The sequence below is a fragment of the Ambystoma mexicanum genome, chromosome 3p, assembly GCF_040938575.1.
Source record: "Ambystoma mexicanum isolate Mex_15411 chromosome 3p, UKY_AmexF1_1, whole genome shotgun sequence".
Taxonomy (NCBI): Eukaryota; Metazoa; Chordata; class Amphibia; order Caudata; family Ambystomatidae; genus Ambystoma; species Ambystoma mexicanum.
Genome location: NC_090925.1, coordinates 221,994,375 through 222,017,906, shown reverse-complemented (window position 1 = coordinate 222,017,906; position 23,532 = coordinate 221,994,375).

Sequence of the window (23,532 nt, the reverse complement as noted above, 5' to 3'; positions counted from 1 at the left end):
AAGGCAAGGTAGACAGATCCGCTTGCCTCCAGTTTCGATGAGGACAGATTGCAGAGCTAGGCAGTTTAGATGACGGCAGACCAAGTAAAGTAGAAGTCACCAGGAAGGGGTCTGTCCACAGTGACGGAAGAACAGAGTGGACCTTAACTGAGTCAGCAGCGGCAAAACATTGGATCTTAAGAGCGACACTTAACATACTGAATCTTATGCCGATCTTCTAACAAAGTTTGAAAGGCTGGGAATCCGAAAGAACATCCCAACAAAAATTAAAATCACCCAGAATAAATAAGGAGGTGTATTTTAACTTGAGATCCGCAACAAAGTCTGCAAACTATTCTGTGAAAACTGGGTGGGTCATGTACCCTGTAGGGAGATATACAATAGGGAACTACAAAGTAGATGTAGGTGAAAAGGACATGCAGACAAAAAGGTGTTCCAGTTTGAAAGTGTGACCACAGAGCATTGGAAATGTCATTTGGAAATAAGAGCGCCAGCGCCACCACAGTGAATCGCCACGCGGTCGGCATGATGCATAACATAGGGTGAAGAGAGAGCGTGAGTCAGATCAGTGATAGAAGAAGCTGTAATCCAAGCTTCAGAGATTGCCATGAAATCAGGCGCGTGTGGCTAACAAATCATACAACAAACATTAAAACCTGAATCATCAATAACCACCAATTGGAAGTAGTACTCACTACAAAATAGGCGTCTCCATGCTCAGTGGATGCTCCACTAGTCACACTGGTGGTTCACCAAGGAATGCGCATTGCAAAGTAGACTCGCGTCGGAGAGGAGAGACCAGTAGATAGAAGTGGTGGTATATGGACCCTCCCTGGCCTGAGGGTTAAAGAGTGTGCAGAAGACACCAGGCCGCGGTCAGAAACACCAGGGATACACATTCCACACTTTGGAGTTCTTTGTGCTCCAGTTTTTGACGACGGGGACCTGGCACGTTTGCACTCAGGTTCCCTCTGTCAAATGTTTGTCATTTGCATAGCGGAGTGCAACTGTGCAGGGCAAAAGGCGGTGGACAACGCATGTACACCACCTTTTGCTCGGCATGTTTGCACAGCGCCATGCAAATCTGTAAACGCTGCTTACCAGGCTTGCATGGAAGCAGCGTTGATTGTACACGCGTGTACACGGGGGATCCCTATGGGGCCTGCCTGCTTTATGCTGGTGCATAATGCCAGCCGGCTTCTTGGGATCCCCCGCATCAGAATGCATGCCGGTGCAAATGCTGGGGCATTTGTATGGCGACGAGGAAGGGAGGCGGCGGGAATGCAAGTTGCCTCCTCCATACAAAGGAATGAAAATAGGTTGTGATGTAAGAAACGTGTGTAAAAGCCCCACGCAAGGCTTTTGCACATGTTTCTTATGTCACGCAGCATGAGCCCCTTTTAATTTTCAGCCGCAGAAAATGTGATTGGATATTCAGTGGCACCACATCTTTGACACAGCATATCTGCTGCACAAGTATTTGATACTGAAGCTAATTCTTTTTTTGTTGTTGTTATTGATATGGCTGAACAATCAACCCTTCAATCACATGTTTTTCATAAGGAAATATGCTCTTACATTTACATCATTCTTACAAGTTATTAAGATAGTGTTACAATAGTTTAAAGATGCTTGAGAGACAATGCATAAAATACTGATCAACATGTAAATGGCAATTCGTTGATCCATTGTTAAAAGGAATGTTTAGTTTGGCTGCATCTATTACTCGTTATATTGATTTCAGTCAAGTATCTAAAATTATAATCACTTTACCTTCGTATTGAATTACAGTTTCCACATAAAATCTCACATTGTCTCTTTTTATAGTACAACCAGAGGTTTGTATCTCCATAAATCCTTACATTGATTAAAATAAACAGGTGCTTCATCTTCACATGTGGAACATACTCACTCTTTCTGTCATGTCTTTTTCTTTATTTAAATTGGCTTGCACATGTATAATTATCTAGTTTAATCATTCAATTTGAATGCTTCTAAAAATCTTATCGTAGCCAACCTTACTGATATCGCCGGTGTAAAAAAGTTCCTCCGGGTATAAGATACTACGGTCATTAAAATGTCTTTGCAAATAGTGATTTCTTTAAGTCCTTAAGCATTGGGCATTCTGATATGGTAGGATTTTTTTTGCAACGCGCTTAGCGCGACCCGGAGATCGAAACTGTGTTGCTCTGTGTTGTCTTGCTTCAAAGACGAGCACGTTGCCGCTGAGCTATCCTCCCGAGACCTGTCACCAAATGTCTGAATGTTTCTTTTTGTCCCTCCATTTGACAAAAGCGACAGACATTCTCATTCTTGTCAATGTGCTACCTTCTGGGCCCAATCTCTCGTGTAGGCCATAGATTTAGTCTAAAACGTAGCAAAGCATTCCTGTGAGCTGGACAAGGACTTTTTGGCAAGTAACTAACCACTTGGTTTAATGTCTTACTCTCAAAGGGGTTATTTCTGAAATTCTTCTATTTCTGCCCTTTCTCTTGTGGTTTAATCCAATCATTTTCCTGCAGTGTGCTTTTAGCTCTAGTTGGATTGCGCAACAATAGATCTTAGTTTATATCTGAGTTCCCAGATTCATGATCAGTATTTTCCCTCTGGATTCGGTTTGCATAAAACACTATTCCTGCTGCAACATCAGCACTTTCTGAAGCGCAGCCACTGCCAGGTGCAAAATATAGAAAACAGTCGCACGCATTTGCTGCAGAGTGATCAGCATAGTGGCAGGCAGTCCTTCAAATGCCCTTTACAACTTTTTATTAACCCATCACTGTTGTCACTGTATTTTATTTGCTGTAAAAATCAAATGCACGTTGCAGCTTAATGTAGCCATAGTTTATCAAATATTCAGTGAGGGGCGAAAGGGACCTCGCCAAACCTCAATTCAGTGCGTTGGCACCGCATAATCGCACAGTGCTTTCCAGGGCCATGGTGGCCCGCTGAAAATAGGCGACTCTTTTGCCACTGCGCAGGCGCGCCGCAGGTGTGGTTAAAGTAGGCGACCGCTAGGTGCTTCCGCAGAGGTGTGGGTTTCGATAGGTCGCCTTAGAGACTGTGGATTTTCCGCGAAGACCCCCCCTCCCCTCCACTGTGAGTCCTTGTAGCGCGTGAGTGAGCAAGACATTGCTGCAATACCCGACTTCCCTCAAGCGAGCGCGGCCCTGTTAGCAACAGGAAGGCACGTTCTCCTCGCGAGATGCTTAAGCAATGCCGATGCCGCCCTGTTATCATATAAAAACACGTTCAGAGACATCAGCCTGTGGCTCGCAGAGCGAAGATTATTATGATGTATGCATACACACCTGTAATTCATTCTTTTACTACAGATGAGTTGTGACATCCCTGTCGTCCTATTGTGATGTCACAATGTTGCTGCCTCAGCCAGCATCGTGCAGGATCGTAGCTGCCACTAAAGCGTTAAATGAACGGCCTACGATATTAACCTGTTTAAAACTATTCCCAGCCCATTAGCTGCTAAGGAGACATGTATGCTGGTATTTTCTTTTTAATGCAATGGGGGAGTTTTCAGTTTTTTGTATTTTACCACTTATTTTAAACAGAAAAAGTCTGGTAAATGTATTTAATAAAAACTGATTGCAATATTTGTTTGCAACACAGTACAAATTGTGTTTTTGCGAACCTGTACAGATTCTGCATTCATCCTACACATGGAACATCTGAAGATATCTTGCATCAACCTGCATAGATATGAGACTTAGGTTTTGAAGGGGGTGACAGTTTGGTAATGATTCATAAGCAATAAAACACCCCCTACAAAATGTTAAAAGCATATTCCTAGTCGCACCCTAGTTTAGTCACCTTATAAGAAGCGTGTCCTTGATCTGGCTGCTTGGAATCCGAGGTTGTTTATCCAAAGCGCTTTGAGGCCATACCAATGGCAGTAGGCACTATATGAATGCCATAGAACATAACATAACAATATGGATGTATATGACTTGACCTTTTCACAACTGATCATGGGAGAATTGACCTTTTCACAATTGATCGTGAAATGAAAGTCAGTTAGGACATAGATGCGGGGGGACACCCCCACAACCCTCACTCAATCCAAAACCCCCTGGAACCTCTTGCCCAATTCCTTTATATTATTTATTACCCCAAACCCACCCCACACATATATATAAAAGTAAAATAAAGGTGAAGGTCAATTGTGCAGAAGGTCAATTAGGACCACTATTATTAGGATAAAAAAGGTCAATTGTAAAAGGTCACTTTGGGTAATACCAACAATACTGAACAAAATTATTACCTCCTGGTCCATCCTCAGTATTACGGGCCTTACTCTATGAGGCAAGCGCTTGTCCTAGAGACAGGAGAGAGGAAATGCATGCTCAGAAGTCCCTTACAATATCCTTCCGAAATCAGAACAGTATTTGAATCTAAAAAATCGTGGGGGCACCTCGACTGGGAATAAACAGCGACAAATAACCTGTGCTATTGGAGTGTTCCCAGCCGGGAGGGTCTACAACCACATTTTAGCTCACTGTACCCTTCACAAAAGGGGAGTACCCCTTTGCATATCAGGCTGGGCAGGCACAGGGAGTTTAAATGTGGCGGTAACCACCCCACAGAACAGATTATTTGGGCGAGTTCATTGTCAGTAGTGGGTTATCACAGGTTTGCAATAGGTATTGCAGTTTCTTTTTAGTTTAGTAGAAATGGCAGACATTATTATGATTATTTTATTGTTAACCGAGACAGGTACTGTACATCTCTACTAATGGCCCTCATTTTAACATCACAATGTTTTTGTTCTGATAAAGTACGCTACTACACGAAACTAACAGTAGACAGCGGGTATGCTTTGAACCTGATAACAAAGACTATACGCTCTTCCAACTGCACCCCAGCCCCAAAAAAGAACCCATTAACCACATTCCAGAACACAGAACAAGCTGAATGAAAAAGACTACAACTGTAACCGTTTATTGAGAGGACACCCTCAACACGGAGAGTTCCTTTCCTCCCCACTCAAGGTGTCAAGCAACAAACTGTTTAATGGGTTCTTTTCTTCAGCCCTACTTCTGAGCCACCTCATGCCCCTTGGATCCCACCCCCTGAGTTACCAAGAACCGGGCCGGTGTGCAGGAAATATATTTATGTTTATTTGAAATAGATGTTAAGAAAAATCTCACAAACTACAACCGCCAACTTCTTTGTGGATCACAATCAAGTTCTTGTTACAGAAATAAATCACACACATTAATTGGGGGAATACACAAATCACAGTACTTTATCTCAATTTTAATTCAAGAAATAATTACTGTTGGTCAGTCATCACAAAGAATTACAAATGCAGTGCAACGCAATTTTGATTTCCCTGCGTGCTTCAAAGTCTAGCAGTTTAATTTTACAAATTTGGGCGAATGCATATGGCAATTATAATTTCACCCACACTTTCACTTTAAAATAAACACAGGTTGACTTAGCTGTTTGTTTTTCAGAATCCCCGTCTACTTTGGCCTGGTTTGGGGAAGTCTGACAGAAAAATTAGGATTATTGAAGAATTTTGGATTGCAGACCCCCTTCCACTGAAAGGCCTTTGTTTGGAAAGCTGGATACCAAAATTGGGATGATTGGAACATTTTGGATTACAGATTCCCCCTCCACTTAAAGGCCCGTGTTAGGGGAAAGTTGGACAACAGGATTGGACTGATTTGAGAACACCCCTCTTCCTTAAAGAAGTCAGGGTCAATAGGACAAACAGGATTACCCAATTAAATTATAGGCTGTTGAGTTTAAGGCCCATGTTAGGTAATGTGTCATGCAGGTGTATGGGAAACAGAATAACTTTGTACACCAAAAATCAGACAAACTCAGGAAGATGGAAAAGTCCTTCCACTGTTTTATTATCAATTATCTAAAACAGGGAGTTACAATGCACATCAACGGGCATGGCACCACATTCTCTCTTAAAGCATTTAATTAAAAACAACAATTTTATAGTAAAAACTCTTCATACGTGACACCATACTACGTGGCAAATAAGTAAAACCTACAGGGGGTTGTGGTTGGTTCAAAAGTAACATCTAATTATACCTTCTATAAGGGCTCAGGTTGTTATTGAATCTCTACAGCTAAGTGGTCAACTCATGCCCACCCCTATTGTAAGCCATCTTCATCAGTTATTAGAAACACGTTACTCCATTGGCCCTTAAACTATAAGGCCATTTGTTATATGGCCCTATACAATTGGTTGGCACACTTGTGCCCTTCTGGAACATTCGGTTCTCTTAGCAGCATGTGAGCTCAGACCCAGGTGCCAGGGGGTGGACTGGACTGTACCTCCCCACCCAATTGGCCTGATATCTCTCATCACCCATGCCTTCTGCCATTCAGACTGTCTTTTAACTTGGCCTTGCAATGTATTTTCATCTCTGGAAATATAAGGGAGTATGAGCACACGCTTATCAAAGTTCTAGAACTGCGTGCCCAACTCTATCTCCATCCTGGGCTCACGTGACAGGAGACCACAATTCAGCCCATTTGCAGCATTTAAATGTTTTTTTTAAGGTCAGTAAGCATATAAGACTTATGCGATAAATATAAGAATAAATAACCATTATATAGTAATGCAAATGAGCAAATCATCCTAAACATGTTTAAACTTATGAGAGTAAATATATATGATATATTTTAATGCATGAAATGCTATTTAAAATGAACTCATAGATTTATCTTTCGAGTTTCTTTATTGGGGTTTATGTTATAAAACAGTTGCGTCACTGATCCAAACAATCACAGTGGTAGTAATTTGGAATACATCAAAATAGATCTTTTGTGAAGAAACAATTAAACAGAAATAACAAAACAATAACAACATTAACGAGTCTCCATAATGTCAATGATGTAACATATAATACAGATTTACACAGACAAAGACGTACAGGACTAATATGAACAAGAGGAAGGGAGGGGATGATGCAATCCAGGAACTGCAAAGGCAATAGATTGTAATTGTTTACTTTCAACTAACAGTTACATTTTGTAAGTATTCCAAAAACGACTGCCATTTTAACTCATTCCTAAGCTGCAAAAGTGGAGACATAGCATTGCATTGTTCCATTCTATGGATTTTACACACTGAATTCCACCATATTTTAAAGTGCAAATGCTTGAAATCTTTCCAGTTGGAACAAATTGTTTGGACAGCTATTGCAAACAAAAGGTCAAACAAGTAGCATCTATTTGTATCGATCCTAGGTTGAACAATTGTGCTCCCCAGGTAGAGAAAGGAAAAACAATTATCTTGTTGTATATAAAAAATGCATTTGCGAGTTTTCCAAACCATTCCCCAAAACATACATACAATCAAAAAACATCTCTTTGAATGAGCCTGGAGTGTACAAACAACTCCAACAATTGTCATTTTGACAGAGTCCACCTTTGAAGAGAATAAGTAGGGTAGTGAAGGCCCAATGGTGAAAGAAGTACAGAGTTTGAAGTAAACTCGCTGACACAATAGCTTTAGATATATTTTTCCAAACAGATGTGCATTCTATTTGAGAGTCAGTCAGGGAGCAATCCAATTTCCATGCAATTAGACAATTAAATGGATGAGCAATTTTTGGGACAAATACACATGTCTTATAAAACATAGATGCGGTAATCCTTGCATTAGGCAGGCGGTGTAATTTTTCAACTTGATAAACAGCAGCATTGCATCTTAATAAAGCAATGTTTTCCATAATAACATTAATCAGGCCTAAATGTTGCTGCATAAGTGACAGCGGAGCATGGCATCTAGCTATTATCTGATTGAAGGTAAGAGGCGTGCCTTGAATAAACAGCTGCCCAACATATTTAATACCAATGGAGAGCAAAGGCCTCCAACATATAATTCTCTTATTAACCTTTATCAGGGGATTCATCCAAATATATTGTGAGACAAACTGGGATTTATTTGTAATCAATGGGAATAAATAGGATCGAAGATACATGATAGAGATATTAATACTAGTACTATTAAAGTATCTCTTGTATCCTATAATGTAGGGACAGTCCACAAGAGTATGGGGGAGACCGTCGCTCTCTCTATTAGAAGCCATATAGGCAACTCTAGGCTTGGTGGGAATGAACCACAATTGTGCTCGTCTCAAAACAATGGACATATGATATTTCCTGAAATCTGGGAAACCGACTCCGCCCTCAGTTTTGAGCTTTTTTAGCTTACATGAGCTTACATAGCGAAATTCTGTGCTTCCTTTTCCCCCAGAGAAATTTGAGAATACAAGAGTCTAGTGATTTGAAGAATTAAGTTGGAAAGGAAATAGGAGGCATATATAGAGAGTAAAATATAATTGGGGGAATCATCATTTTGATAGATTGAAGTCCACCCACCATGATAAAAACAGGGGGGGGGGCATGAATTAGTAAGCTCCTTAACCCTACTCAGAATGTTTGCTGTATTTTGTTTAATAACATTTTTGATAGAGGATGATATATGAATGCTGATCTACTTAATGCCTGCAGGGCACCATTTCATTCTGGATCCTAAAATATGCTGTTTGGTGCAATGTATGTTAAGTGGTAAGATTTCTGACTTGTCTGTATTAAGCTTGTATCCTGATGCAAGGAAGACTTGTGTGGCAATGTGGAGTAAATGATGTAAGCACACATCTCTTAAAAATTCAGAAGCAGTAATACATCATCTGCATATGCAGCAGCTTTAATCTGAATATCTCAATAGTGAATGACAGTCATATTATCATTTTGTCTGATTGCTTCAAGGAAAGGTCCTAGTGCTCAAATAAAGAGAAGGGGGAAGGGGGACATCCTTGACAAGTGCCTCTATGCAGAGAGAAAAAGGATGACATGTGACCATTAATAAAAACAGATGTGTTAGGATTGGAGTATAATACTTTGATCATCGATATAAATGGATCAGGTATCCCATGCCATTTCAGAGCTTTGAACATGTAATTCCACTCAACCATATCGAAGGCCTTTTCTTTATCTAGTGCTATTGCATTTCAGCATATGGGTTAGTGGATTTCTGAATGATATTAAGAATATTAGGAAAGAGTCTAATATTGAGTGATGACAGTCGCACTCTGACATAACCTACCTAATCATTTTGGATAAGATCTGGAAGAAAAGGAATAAGTCTATTAGCTATAATGTGGGCAATTTGTTTGCAATCAGTATTAATCAAGGATATGGGTCTATACTTTTGTTTAGTTCAGGATCTTTATTGGGATTAGGGAATACAATCAACATAGCTTCCAAAAAGGGCCATGTGGCTTTTGCTTTCAGAAGCATATCATTTTTGGTAGAAATTTGAGAAGGCTTGTAAAATATCTTTATCAGTAAAAACTCTATTACCATTGTGATCTTCAATTACTGCAATTTTGGCTTTATTCCTTCTCAGCTTGAGGTAAGAAGCTATTGTCTTACTAGATTTGTTTGAAAACTGATAGATTTTAGATTTGTACTTTAAGAGATTGGCACATAAGTATTGTGTAGCCAGATTGTTATACTGTATTCTAAGTCTAGTGATTGCTTGAAGGATAGAGATGGAAGAACATCCGACTTATGGTTGCTGAGAAAAAAGCCTAAATGATAATAGTTCTTTTAAACAAAGGAAATCCTCATATGTGCAAATATGAGCTTCCCCTCCTCCACACCATCTGCCTCTCTGGGCCAGCCGGTAACCAGAGTTTTAATTAGTTTCTTTGTTTTTGGAGTATGATGTTTGAAGTTGGAGTTTCTGCCTCCCTTAATTATAGCCCCTGTTTTCATGCCTCCGTCTTACATTCTGGTCATGCATCAGCCAAAACAGTTGGCCTGCATATAACTGCCTTTAGAGACAGCAAGTCTGAAGGACACTTGGTTTCCATACCTTTCAGGCAAGCCCCATTTTATTGTTGTTGTAAAGCACTGCGATGCGAGCCAGGCTTTCTATTTGGGGAGACCTTTGTGACATTTGTCCCACAGCAAGGCAACAGGGTCTGTCTTGGGCCTAAATTAACTTTTCATGACAACAAACTTGGCTTTTCTTTTCAAATGTTTTTTGGTGTTTTACATGTGAAGCATAATCTACCTTTCTTTTTGTCAACACACACCATGTCTCTTCCCTGAGATCTTTATGTTGGCAGGGGAAAAATGTTCTCATGTCTTGCCTTAACTTACAAATACAAATGCAAAGCCGTTTTTGTGTCAGTGTTTAAGAATACTGTTTTTCATGTGAAATGGACCTTTTGAATTTCTTCTACCTTTGTGAATTAAAATGCTCCTTTTCCGTTTGTAATGAAAGGTAGGGCTTTTCACATGGCCCTTCCTTGTGTTAACTGCAGAAACCTGACAGTCTGCCTTAATAGGTCAATTTCTGGTGTGAAAGATTTGTTATAAGTGCTGGCTGGTCAGTTTCCCAGTCGGCCCTACAGTTCGGTTAGTATGGGTCGTTTGATTACACCCCCACACAAAATAACAACACATCAAATGAAGGAGCAACACAAGGAGATGGGAATATAACACATTTCCCCCTTATAACCATGCTCCTTAAATCTCACAGATGGATAGTTTATCTTATCTATGACAGTAATGGTCACTTTAAAACACATTCATGAACTGCAGCCACAACCTATATATACCAGTAATGGTCACTTCAAATCATATGCATTAAGTGCTTCATGCATGTGATTTAAAGTGACCATTACTGCCACAGATAGGACAACCTGCATACAAGTTGTCACCTGATTAAAAAAATGCCACTTCCGGAGCACCAGTGGGCGCAGACGGAGTGGCTACTCAAGCCTTCATCCCCCTTTCCAGGCATAGAAATACGGCAAACATAAGATTTAAAGATAACTACACATTGCCCAGACTGTATGTTATTGATTCTGAAGAAACTGAGCTCCTGTGGGCGAAAGAAGGAGCAAAATTGCAGCCCCCGAATATGAGAACGAGTCCATCAGAGAGCCGCGCTTGACTGACACGCTGCATACTTATAATGGCAGACTTGTGCCTTGAAGTGCAGTGACATCAGAGCAGACCAACGGCAGTAGCTCCGGACCTATTAAAGGGAATTGATCGACCGGGGCTTTCCCTCTGCACCAGGCTCTCACCAGATCGTGGGAGCATGCTGCATGGCTGGTGGGGCGAGGTTGAAACTCGACCCTCGCAGTCCCCGGCTTGGGCCCTGCAGTACGCAGCACGCCTCCCCTGAGGGTGCTCTGTCGCCAGAGCTCGGCAGTGATCGGACCCGAGAAGCGGATGCCAAATACAGGGCGTTTTGACCCGCAGCTCGCTCACAGCGGTGCATCACAGCAGAGGACCTTGGACAGCTTGTGTCAGCCCAACATCACACAGTGCCCGCAAGGCAACAGTAAGTCCCTGCCCTAACCAACCACAGCGAGTGGTGTATTAAGAACAATGTGAGCACAGAGCCTGTGCTCTGAAAAGTATTGTGCTCCCTTCTCTGCCTCCATTAGCTCCTCTCCATAACCTCAGCTTCTGAGTGCGTCCCCTCACGACGAAGCCCACAGAGGGGACACCATCATAGCGGTTCGCCCCATCTTTATTAACGGGACCCGCTCAGTTGGCAGACTGAGTCCCCCCCTCTTTTTCTTGCTCTTCCCAACCCCTGCCCCGTTCTTCTTTCCACCGCGGCCCCCCCGGTGGGGGAATTCCAAGTGCAATCACTGCAGGGGAAGCATATGGGGACTCAATGTAAAACAAGATGAGCTGTGGAGTGAGAGAGGCCCCTCAAGTATAAGGGCTGGCACATGCCCCAACAACCAACACACCGGCGCCCCCCTCATCAAAAGAAAGAGTTGCACTGAAACTGTGCGGGTGGTGCCAGAAAGGGAAAGGTGATCTACCCGGGCACCGAGGGTACAAAGCTAAGAGACAAAACCGTAGCAACAAAGGTTATGGAGACATACAACAAGGTGCCGCAGGTAGGATCCGTACTCCGTGGATCACCGTCAGCAACGGGGGTTCCAGAGCCGACTACCGGACATTCTAGTGGATAGCCAGAGCAGACCAGGCGGCCCTACTCCTGGAGATGGTCACTTTCAAGGGGAATCAGAGTTCAACACCACTGCTGCTCTCCGCCTCCTCTGCCCCCTTGGGAGGACCTGGATCCACACACCCTCACCAAGCTAAGGTCGTTCTGCCATACTCCGAGGAACATGGAGCAAGAGGAGGTTCGAAGCTCCTCAGAAATTCCAGGAAATTATCAAGATAGTGCCACTAAATCGGACATCTGTCTGTTGTTGGGCAAGATCCACTCAATTAAATCTAGCCTCACAGAGATGGTCTCGGACCTACAAACAAGAATGGCCAAAATTGAAGATCGTATGAAAGCAATGGAGCATAACCAACAGTCAGTGGGCATAACCACAATGACGTATGAGGCCAGATCCCAAGACCTGTAACAGAAGGAACGCTATATAGAGCTGATGCTCGATGACTTAGAGAATTGGGAATTAAGAACGAATATTTGTATCTTGTGCCTGGTCGAAAAAAGGGTGAAACACCAGTCGGCCTGGAGAACAGGGTGAAGGCACTGATAACATCCCTCTTTGACAATGCAGCACCACCCACTCTTGAATTCGAAGGAGTCCACAGAGCCAGGGGCCCTCTGAAAGGCTTGAGGTCTGTCCTTGTGAAGTGCCACTACTACAAGCAGAGGAAGGACATCTTACAGAGAGCAAGCGGAAAAGAGCCCATTAAATTCGAGGGGTCCAGTGTGAGGCTCTTCCAAGATCTCTCTGCTGCCACGTTGAACATGAGAAGGGGCTGTTGCCCCCTAACAGCTTGGCTGCAAGAACGTGCGATTCAATACCGATGGGGGCATCCCTTTTCGTTGAGCATTGAGCATGAGGGAGAAAGCTACAAGCTGACCTCAGAAGATGAAGCTAGAGGGACTCTAGAACACCTACAAGCAGGCACGACTAAGTCAGACAGGAATCACTCCAGGAAGCCTTCGGGTCCACAACAGAAAAGCTACCCCATGCCCCCAGGAGGGGCCATGCTCCTAAAAAATGGAAGTACAAACATCTCAACACACCCTGAAAACTGATACAGCACAGGTGCCCTGTCACCCGCCATTCAGCGGGAAAACAAGGAAACTATGGATCGACCGTACCGCTGCAAGGGGCGGCTCTGCCCCACATGAAGACTGAAAAAGTTGTTGGGTATGTCGCTTGAGGCATGCTGCCATGGTTCTCTCAAACCACTATAAGAAAATGTAAGGTTAGGTTATCTGATTTCACTGCAAGATGTTTGTGCCGTAAAGTTCTTGATGCATTAGTAGCTTAAAACATTTGCCTGGAGAGGGGCCCTTGTAGTGTGGCCCTTTCTTCTCTTCAAGGGCATCTCCATTGTTAGAGAATGCCAATCTTGGCTTCTTCTGGGAGGTGAGAAGAGAAGGGGGAAATGCTCATCGACAGGAAGAAAAACTTTGATTCCACATCTTAACATCTCCACGTTCAGAGTCTATCTCACCACTGGTTCACCAAAATATTGACTGCATGCCCCAGAGTACTCTCTCTTAGAAGAGTAACTCAGCAGCAACACACGACCCAATATTCTACAAGCTGAGAGTATAACAATTGGGTCCCTCCACGTAAAGGGCCTCAACTCACCTCATAAACGATCTATGTTGGCAAGGCAACTCAAATGATCAAAATTGGATATCGTGTTTGTCCAGGAACTGAAATACGCTCAGGGCTCAAGGAATGTAAAATACTAGGCAGAGACATCAGTGACATGGTATGGGCCTCGGCAACTAGGAAGAAGGGTGGAGTCGGCATTCTGTGTAGGGAATCTATTGGCCTCCAAATACAGCACATCTAAAGGCATAGCCAGGGTTGATTCGTAGCCCTGTAAGGAACACTAATATTGCACACAATGACAGTATGCTCTGCATACGCCCCCAATCAGAATCAATCCCAGTTTAGGGAGTCCTTACTTGACTTCTTGGAGGGTTGGCAGGAAGGCACATTGGTCTGTGGAGGGGACCTCAATATCGTGGCAGACCCCCACAGGGACTGGAACTCCATCAGAGATAACGCTCACCTGCCATGTAGTCTTCAAGTGGACAGATTCTTAAGCCAGCTAAGGGAACACCACTTAATTGACTCTTGGTGGACAGTACACCCTAGGGACAGGGCATTTACCTTTTACTCCCCCTCCCCACATCTCACATATTTAAAGATAGATCACTTTTTGGTAGGGGCGGAAACCGAATACTTGATAGTTGATGCAACTATAGATTTAATAGCATGGTCGGACCACGATCTGTGCAAGCTAGATATAGACCTACGTCCTCCGCACATCGTAGAATGAAGATGGGTATGTAACGACTACCTCTGCAGAGATCCTGTATTTAAAGACACACTCACTGAGGCAATGAATAATTACTTCGACATAAACGACACAGGTGACCGATCTTTGAATACAGTATGAGAAGACAGGAAAGCCACAATAAGGGGGAGTAATGATATCAGAAGGGGCACACAGGAAAAAAAATGGACTTAAGGAGAGAGAAGGAACTGAAAGTTGAGATTACGCGCCGGGAGCAGAGTCTCCGCAAGCAGCCAGCAGAGGCGGACCTAATCTTAGATCAGATTAAAATTCTTCGGATGAGCTCTCAGGAATCTGGCCGGGAAGAGCTTCAACACAACTGAGGCATTTAGAACAAAGGTTTTCCGATTGAGGCGATAAAGCCCACACCATTCTAGCCAATCGCCTGTGTAAACAAAGAGCGGGCAGAGCAATATATAAAATAAGGAATGAACAGGGAACTGTTCCGACAGACCCCTGTGACATAACAGACTGCTTTTTGAGATTCTACACTAGATTATACACTGCCGAGGGGGAGGGATCGGACTCGGACATCAGTGAGTACTTGTCCAGCTTGCCCCGGCCCACTGTAACACAGGAACACCTCAACATGCTGAACGCTCAGATATCAACCGAAGAGGTCCAGAGCGCCATCTCCCATCTCAAATCTGGCTCAGCTCCCGGCCAGGACACCCAGCTTTTTATAAGGCAAACTGTAACACCCTGACCCCATACCTGACCAAACTATTTAATTCAATTCTAGAGTTGGGCCGAGCCCCTCTGTCCTTTGCCCAATCAAGGATAATTGTAATCCCCAAAGAAGGTTAAGATGTCACAGAATGTGCATCGTACTGTCCAATCTCACTCATAAATGTTGAAGCTAAACTCTATGCCGGCGTCCTGGCCTCCTGTCTGGCCCAGGTCCTCTCCCGATAAGTCCATTCTGACAAGGTCGGCTATATGAAAGGCAGACAAGGAGGGGATAATGTTTGCAAAACCCTCAATCTCATCGCTGACCCCGACAAAAAAGACGACTGCCCCATCTTGATGTCTGTCGATGCCGAGAAGGCATTGGATCATGTTGAATGGCCCTTTTTAAGTCCAGTTATGACATGGGCAGGTCTGGGCGAGGTATGGGCACGGGGCACTGGTGCTCTGTATCGCAACGCATCTGCCAAAGTCCTTGTCAATGGTATCGCCTCTGACACCTTCAGCCTCACTGAGGGTACAAGGCAGGGTTGCCCACTTTCCCCAGTGTTGTATGCCCTAGTAATCGAACCCTTCGCACAGAAAGTATGGTCCGATTCTCAGATTCACTGCATAACATTGGGTAGGGAGGAATATAAACCAGCAAAGTTTGCTGATGATATTCTGATGATATTCTGACATACCTTACACATCCCTGCTCTCTTGGAAACCATGCTGGAATATGGGAAACTATCGGGGTTTCGAGCTAACTTGAAAAAAACGATTGCGCTCCCCCTCCGCCCAACCAACAGCCTTCCACCTCAGCTCATGGCAAAGTGTGGCTTTCAAGAGCAAACAGAGTCCATCAGATATTTGGGAGTGGAAATTACAACGGCCCGACCAACCTATTTGAGGCAAACTATGTCCCTTTGTGGAACGCTGTCAAAGCATAACTGAATAGATGGGCCAAGCTGTCCCTATATTGGGCCGCGAGATTTACCTCCATAAAAATGAATGTCCTCCCCAGATTCCATTTCCTTTTTCAGTCCCTCCCAGTGGTGGTCCCCGACGCTTTCTTAGTAGAAGTCAAGCTCTCGCTATTGGCGTTCCTGTGGGCAGGCTAAAAACCAAGAATCCCATACACAACATTAATTCTGGCAAAGGACAGGGGGGACGCGGGATTCCCTGACTTCTATGAATATTATAGGGCCTCCGAACTTCGAATTCTCTTAGATCATTTGTGGGAAAACCCAGAAAAGTAGTGGGTCTCCTTAGAAAACACTCTCTTTGCCCCAGTCTCTCTAGGTGAATGGCTATGGGTCCCATACACCTCTTTGCCCCCAGGGTTCAGGTGCATCCGGTCCTGGCTGTGCTTTGGTCATTGTGGCACCCCACTCGATATATGAAGGGGGTAAACACATGTACTTCCCCCCTCAGTTGCATTTGCCCCCCTGCCATATGTAGTCAACTCAGTGAAGTACTCCGCTTTCAACCTTTATACGAAGAAGGACTAGTTAGAGCTGGACAAATGTGGAGAAAATGTACATACCTCTCTAAGGAGGAACTAGAAGAAGCATTGCACGGTATCACAACAACCCCCTTACTCTACCTCCAAATGAGGAGCATCCTCCATGATCCACGCTGGGGTGACTCCTTACGCCACCCTCTCACAGCATTCGAACAGATCCTGGCAGTGAATTGAAGCTCGAAAGGGCTAATCGCTGAATTACATAGCGCACTCATCACTAGGGGCCACCTGACACGTCCCACCTCTGAAACTAAATGGGACACAGACCTAGAACTCCAGTTTAGCCCAGGCACATGGAGGGCCATATACAAAGCAGTTTGGAGCTCCTCAATCTCCATGAATTACAAAATGCACAACATGAAATTATTGACGAGATGGCACTATACCCCCCCCCCCCAACGGTTGTCTAAGAAGTTCCCTGAGGTTTCCCCGTACTGTTGGAGGGAATGTGAAGAGTTGTCTGATTATTGGCATCAATGGTGGAAATGTGTGCAAGTCCAGATCTACTGGAATGAAGTTTTGGGGTGGATCTGGGAGGTGGATGGTATCAGCAGAACGCTCTCCCAGCTACTGGTTCTACTCGGCAACGAATCAGAGGGGGAAGACTCATACATGCTACTCTCTCACATGCCTCAAAATTTGCTGTTAGCGGCTAGAGCGTGTTTGACGATTACGTAACACATTACCAAGAAAAAGAGAGTGGATTACAAAAGCCCACTGCATATATGAGATGGAAAGCCTCACCGCTGCCTTGCAAGGATACCGCTCGAACAAGGATTTGATCTGGTTCCCTTTTATAGAACATTACTCAGCTTACTGTGGTTCACAGAAAGGAGCAGACCAAAATTAAAACAGTCAAGTAGTTGGAACCAGCCACATGTCTTGCAAGCTCTTTTCCAAATCCTCTAGTAGGGTTTCAACCTGGGGCCTGACAGTACTCGTTGAATGTGGATTAATTCTTGTCGCAAGATGTGGATGCATTAAAAGTGATGTTGATCTGTGGACATTTCTACGTCATGTTAAGCTTCCTTAAGATGAGTAGGAGGAGGGGGGGGCAGAGGGAGGGGGAGGGGAAACAATGTGAAAAGTTACAACAAAAACGTGGTTTTACTGTTGGTTGGCGCTCTGTGTTTGCCAGACCTTGTGACTATCTCTGTGATTTAACATGTGTGTTCCGTCACTGTAACACTTGCTGTAAAACCAATAAAAATGATATTTTTTTTAAAAAGCCACTTCCGGCCACTGGGAAAAGTAACCCACCATCAGCATGTTTTATTTCTTCCTCACCTGGTTACTATGGCATATTTTCTACCCATAGGGTTACTATGGCATGTATCACTTCCACATTTTCACTATGGCACACATGGATTTTTTCATGAAAATCTACTGAGAGGCAATTGGGAGGCTTGCCGACTAGCTCGTCTTGGGTGAAAGAACAAGTCTCGTGACCCTACTTGCTCACCACCAGATCAGGGAAAGACAGGGAGGCTCACAAACAGCACGAGCAGGAAGAAACTAAGCCTTCTAACCTACATATGCAAGGCGACCACAGGGAGCCACAATGACAGTGTCGCATGATCCCAAGATGGCTGTCGTTCAGCCTTCAATTTGCGCAATCCGGCCCAATTATGCAATTAGCAAACATAAGGGTCATGGAAGGCTACACCACAAGAGAGTAATACGGGAAGAGAAGGAAACATATGCGGAGGTTGTGGAACTTAGAAGAAATGAGCAGCGGCTTAACCGTGGGCTAACAAGACACGTACCTATAAAATAACACATTTCACTGAGGCGCTTAAGAGGTCTGAAGCGGTATAAAAGGAAGAAGTGGAAGACTGATAGTAAAGGAGCTAGGAAGGAGAGTTGGTGTAGTTGAAGAGAAGTTATTTACCGTATATCAGAGAAAATGAAAGACAATGCAAATACGATACACTGTTTAACATATATTGCCTCACCATAGAAACGATTCAACATTGGTATTATAAACTAATTGGCCGGCCAGGTGTTTCACACTACCTAGAATCTGCAAAATGAGACTGTGGTACATGCTTCTTCAAGGCCATTTGCTACCTGTCTTCTTGTTGGTCTCATGAGACACACATGGAATTGGAAAAGTCAGTATCAATTCAAACAGCTTATTGATCCCTTGCACTCGGAGAGGAGCAAGAATAGTCCCAATACATAAGAAAAGGAACCGTGGTGATCCACATAATTATAGGCCCATTTCCCTAATAGATACCAACTCCAAGGTCTATCGGAAAATACTCCTGAAGAGACTGGAGGAATGATGCAACAAAAGGGAGCTCTTTCAAATTTACACGCGGGCTTTAGAACAGGTATTAGCCCATTGGATCAGGTCTTTAGGCTAACGCTTCTTTGTGATAAGTCCATGAAACTCAGAAACCGAAAGTTGTTTCGGGTTTTTATAGATTTGCGCACTACATTTGACTCAATACCAAGAGTACAACAACGGCAGTATCTATTCAAGCTTCGTGTCCAGATTCATGTATCTCACGCCCAAAAAGATCAGATAAGAGTCTGGACCCAGGTAGGTAGAAATGGAAGGCTTCTTTTTTAATTATTTTTTTTATATTGGCATTTTACATAACAGCGATCAACAACTTCCGACCCTTCCCCATCCCCCCCGGTACATGCGCCCGAGGCAGCCCGCATCATGATGAAACATTAGGTAGCAGTCTATGAATAAAGCATCCCAACCATCGGCGCGTCGAGCAGGCCGCACACTTATAGCATCCGTAGGATATAGCCCAGAACGTCTATGGTTCAGAAACAGTTTGCGCACAGTTCAGAATACTCCGGACCCCGGGGCACATTGTGTATTTACTTATGACTCCACTTCAGTGGGGTGTCCATTAGTTGGGGAACGCCTTTCGTGTTCAAGCGTGGGTAGGGTGTCCTGTGGAGAGGGGGTCGTAGCCTCCCCATTTCCCGACTGCCTGATGACATAAGATGTGTATGCGTCCCACATACCTCTGTCCTCCCAGCTGCCCCCTTGCATGACTCCCCATCTAGTCTCCATGTCATTACAATGAAAGGCTTCTTTACTGTTGTAGGTAACAGTTAGAAAGGTAAGGCAGGAGCAGGTGAGTACATCTTTCTGGTCAGGGCTCCCATTCTGCAGTCCTAAGCTGACATTCATGGAATGCACAGGTCCCCCCCCCCAATTCCACATTCCATAGATTACTTCAGAGCCAGCACATGTATCAAGCATTCACACATCTCTAGAAAAAGCCCAGGATACTACACACCTCCCCTTCTAAATGAAAACAAACAAAAGAGGTGCACACACAGTCAGTTACACTCTGAACCAAATACCATACTATGCAAGACAGAAAGATAAACATAACAAGGATCCAAAGCTCCTTATTCCGCGAGCTGCCACGTCAAGGTAGCAGGCCTGCCACATATGAGCACAAACCATCCACCGATGGACAAAACCAATGCTAACGTCCAAAACCACAAAAGGAAGCTTAGCACTTTCTGCCTAGGTCGGCCACCTACAGGCCATAGGACTGCCGCACCTATGCACACCTTCACTCCGCCACACAGAACAACAAGCCTGTGCTAGAGAGCAATCTCACTGAGCATTTGAAATCCTCTCAAGCCACTCAAAACAACCACTAGCCAAACCACCAAATAACTAACACCACCACACTGAAAACCAAACATCAGAACCAGCACCAACTAACCACCTCCTCCCCTGAGAGAAAACACTGAACATGAAGAAGTGATAGAAAAGAAACAAACTAAGCAAAGATCACCTAAAAACACACGCAACCACAAAAGAGAGGTGCGCACTTGTACACATGAGCAGATGTCGGCCACACTACTTGCCCATATGATGCAATTCACCCAAAGCAACTACAAAATTACAGCGCCAGTCTAACACACAAACATGACGCAGTTACTTCCACGTTTGCGCGAATTACAATAAAATGTAAACCAACAATTGTCACTAATTGAGTTTTCTTGTGTCGCGTCTCTATACCTCTGTAAACATAATACACAAAGGGCCTCATCACAAGTCCAGCGGTAACCCTAAAAAGTGGCGGTAATGTAACAGCGCCGCCAATACCGCTCTGCTGGATTATGAGCCAATGCAAATACCACCGACTGTAAAAGCAGGCTGCGCTAATACAGCCGGCGCTATTACAGCTGGCACAAATACAGCTAGCGCTATTACAGCCGCCCAGACGAAGTGCAAGTACAGCCGCATCACAAGTCCATCCTCAGTGGTGTTAGCTCTGAAAACAGGCACAAATGTCACCGAAAACATGGTGCAGTTACCTCCAGCATCCAGCTGGAGATAAATGGGCACAGGAGGCAGAAATCAAGGCACAGGTGCAACCAATGCACCCCAAATGGCTACATAAGGCACACCCCTACCCCAAACATTTTTTCCCACACCATGCTGGCATTAGCCACTGTGAGCTGGGACAGGCAGTTGCTCATGCTGTGTCTGGAAGCAGAGAGGCAAGAGGAGCAGGCCAGGGCACAGGGAGCACAGGGGGAGGAGGAGTCATAGGAGGCGGAGGAGAAGAGCACAAGCAAGGCATGAACCCATCCTCAGGGACAGGCCCTCACCCTGGACTCTCACTGACATCCAGTTGGTGACCCTGTACCGCCTCAACAGGGAGACCATTGGCTGAGCTGCTCAGTACAATACATGACATTCTGTGCAGTCCTTGCCCAGTTGCTGGATGCCCTCTTGGGGCATGTGCAACACCACATCGCACTGTCCACCACCCCAGCCCAGGCAAATGCCATGAATACAAAGTACTATGCCGTAGACCAATTGCCTAATGTGATTGCAGCACTGGACTGCACCCATTTTGCAATGGTGGTCCCCCAGGCCCACGAAGCACTGTACCGAAATTGCAAGTACTACCACGCCCTCAATGTGCAGGTGACCAGCGACCCCAACCTCATCATCACCCACTGCTGTGCCCGCTACCCAGTTTCCACCCATGACTCTGTGGTCTTATTGAACAGCACACTGCGAGGATACATGGAGAGGCTCAGGGGACAATGGACCTGGAGGGTGGATGAGTAAAACTGCCAGCACCTATGCACTGTGAAGTACCTGACCAAATTGGGGGGGTTGAATAATGACACAAAGCATGGCATGACAAGGAAATGCAAAACCCGTACCCAGCCAGCTCCCGCACCAATGACCGGGGACAGCCCAGGGAGCATGTACATGTTCAACACACCTCGCTTGACATGCAGATATACACATACAGCAGCAATTGATTCCACACAGATGTCTACCGGTACCACATTGCATCATGCATAATCAAAAGCAATAACAAAGTTCCACATAGCCAGTGCTGCACCCATGTACTCCCACCCTGCAATGCTGACCCACTGACCCCAAAAGCATAGGGAATGCCAATAGGCAACCCAGGAAGCCACATGCATGAGAGGAATACCCAGCCACAAGACAGCCACCAAGGTACACATGTCACTGACAGACACATCACAATACATCTGCTGCGACATAACAAGGTGCATGTGATGCCAATACAATGCATGATACCAGTGACACAGCATGCACAGATATTGTACAGGCACATGCCATGGGATGAAGTCCCATGTGCATACACATGATGACTAGTGCCATGATGCTGTCTAAATCCACCCCCACACATATTACAATGACTAATGTTTGTGCCTCTCCCAAAGCAGGTGATTCTGGATACCCGCAGCTGCCTTGGCTAATGACCCCTGTGCATGAGCCACAGACACTGCACGACATGGCCTACTACCACGCACACAGCGGTACATTTAGCACAGCTTTGGACTCCTGAAGGCACATTTTTGCTGCCTAGATTGCATAGGCAGAGCCATTATGCACGCTTCAGAGAAAGCCATAAAAATAGTGCTTGTGTGTGCCATGCTACACAACAACTGCATGAGCAGGAATGTGTCCCTATCCTCTGACGTGGACATGCCGGCCCCAGAAGATGACGAAGTGCCTGAGGCAGGGGTCACAGCAGGCAACGTCAGAGTTGACGCGAGGGAAGGGAGACTGGCTCGCCAGGCACTGATTGACAATTTCTTTTAAGTAATTTTCCTGGCAAAAACCACACGCCACTGTGTGACTGTCGCTTCTGTAAATAAACTCTGCAATGACACAATCAGGAATATCTTGCATTGATGTAGTTCAACTGTCTTATTCTACGTTCCCTGACTATCCTCCCTCTACCTCCCACCACCAACTGCCCAGCACACTAACCCCCTCCCACCACCAACTCCCCAGCACACTATCCCACTACCCCCTCCTACCACCAACTCCCCAGCACACTATCCCACTACCCCCTCACACCACCAACTCCCCATCACACTATCTCCCCTCCCACCAACTCCCCAGCTACTATCCCCCCGCCACCCCCAACTCTTCAGCACACTAACCCCCCCGCACCCTGCCACCACCAACTCCCGAGCACACTATCCCCCCTCCCACCACCAACTCCCCAGCACACTATACCCCCTCCCACCAACAACTCCCCAGCAAGGCCACTCATGGTGGCCAGTGTCCCAGTGTTGTTGACAGTTGGGGCCTCTTCCTCCCTGCCAGCCCCAGGTTATTTTGGGTGCAGAAGGCTCTGCTGTTGCTGTCAAGGCGTGCCCTGTTGTGACCACTCTGTGGGTGTTGTGGAGGTGGATGGAACAGAGCTGGCCACAAGTTTTTGCTGATGTTGCAGTTCATTGCCCTGCCAGATGGCTTCTACAAGGGCAGAGACACCGTCTGTCAGTACACGCACATGTTGCGCATAAAGCGTCAGGGCGGATGTGTTGGGACTTGTCTCGGCCCTGTTACACACCATCTGCCGCACTACCCTCCGGGTGGGCCCATGAATATTATCCCTGATGGCCTGCCGGTGTACAGAGCGTGTGTGCCTGATCTGTTTCATCTGGTGCTGCCTGCGCTCCATCTCTTCCAGCCTATGGAGGATGGTGTTGCTGGGTGG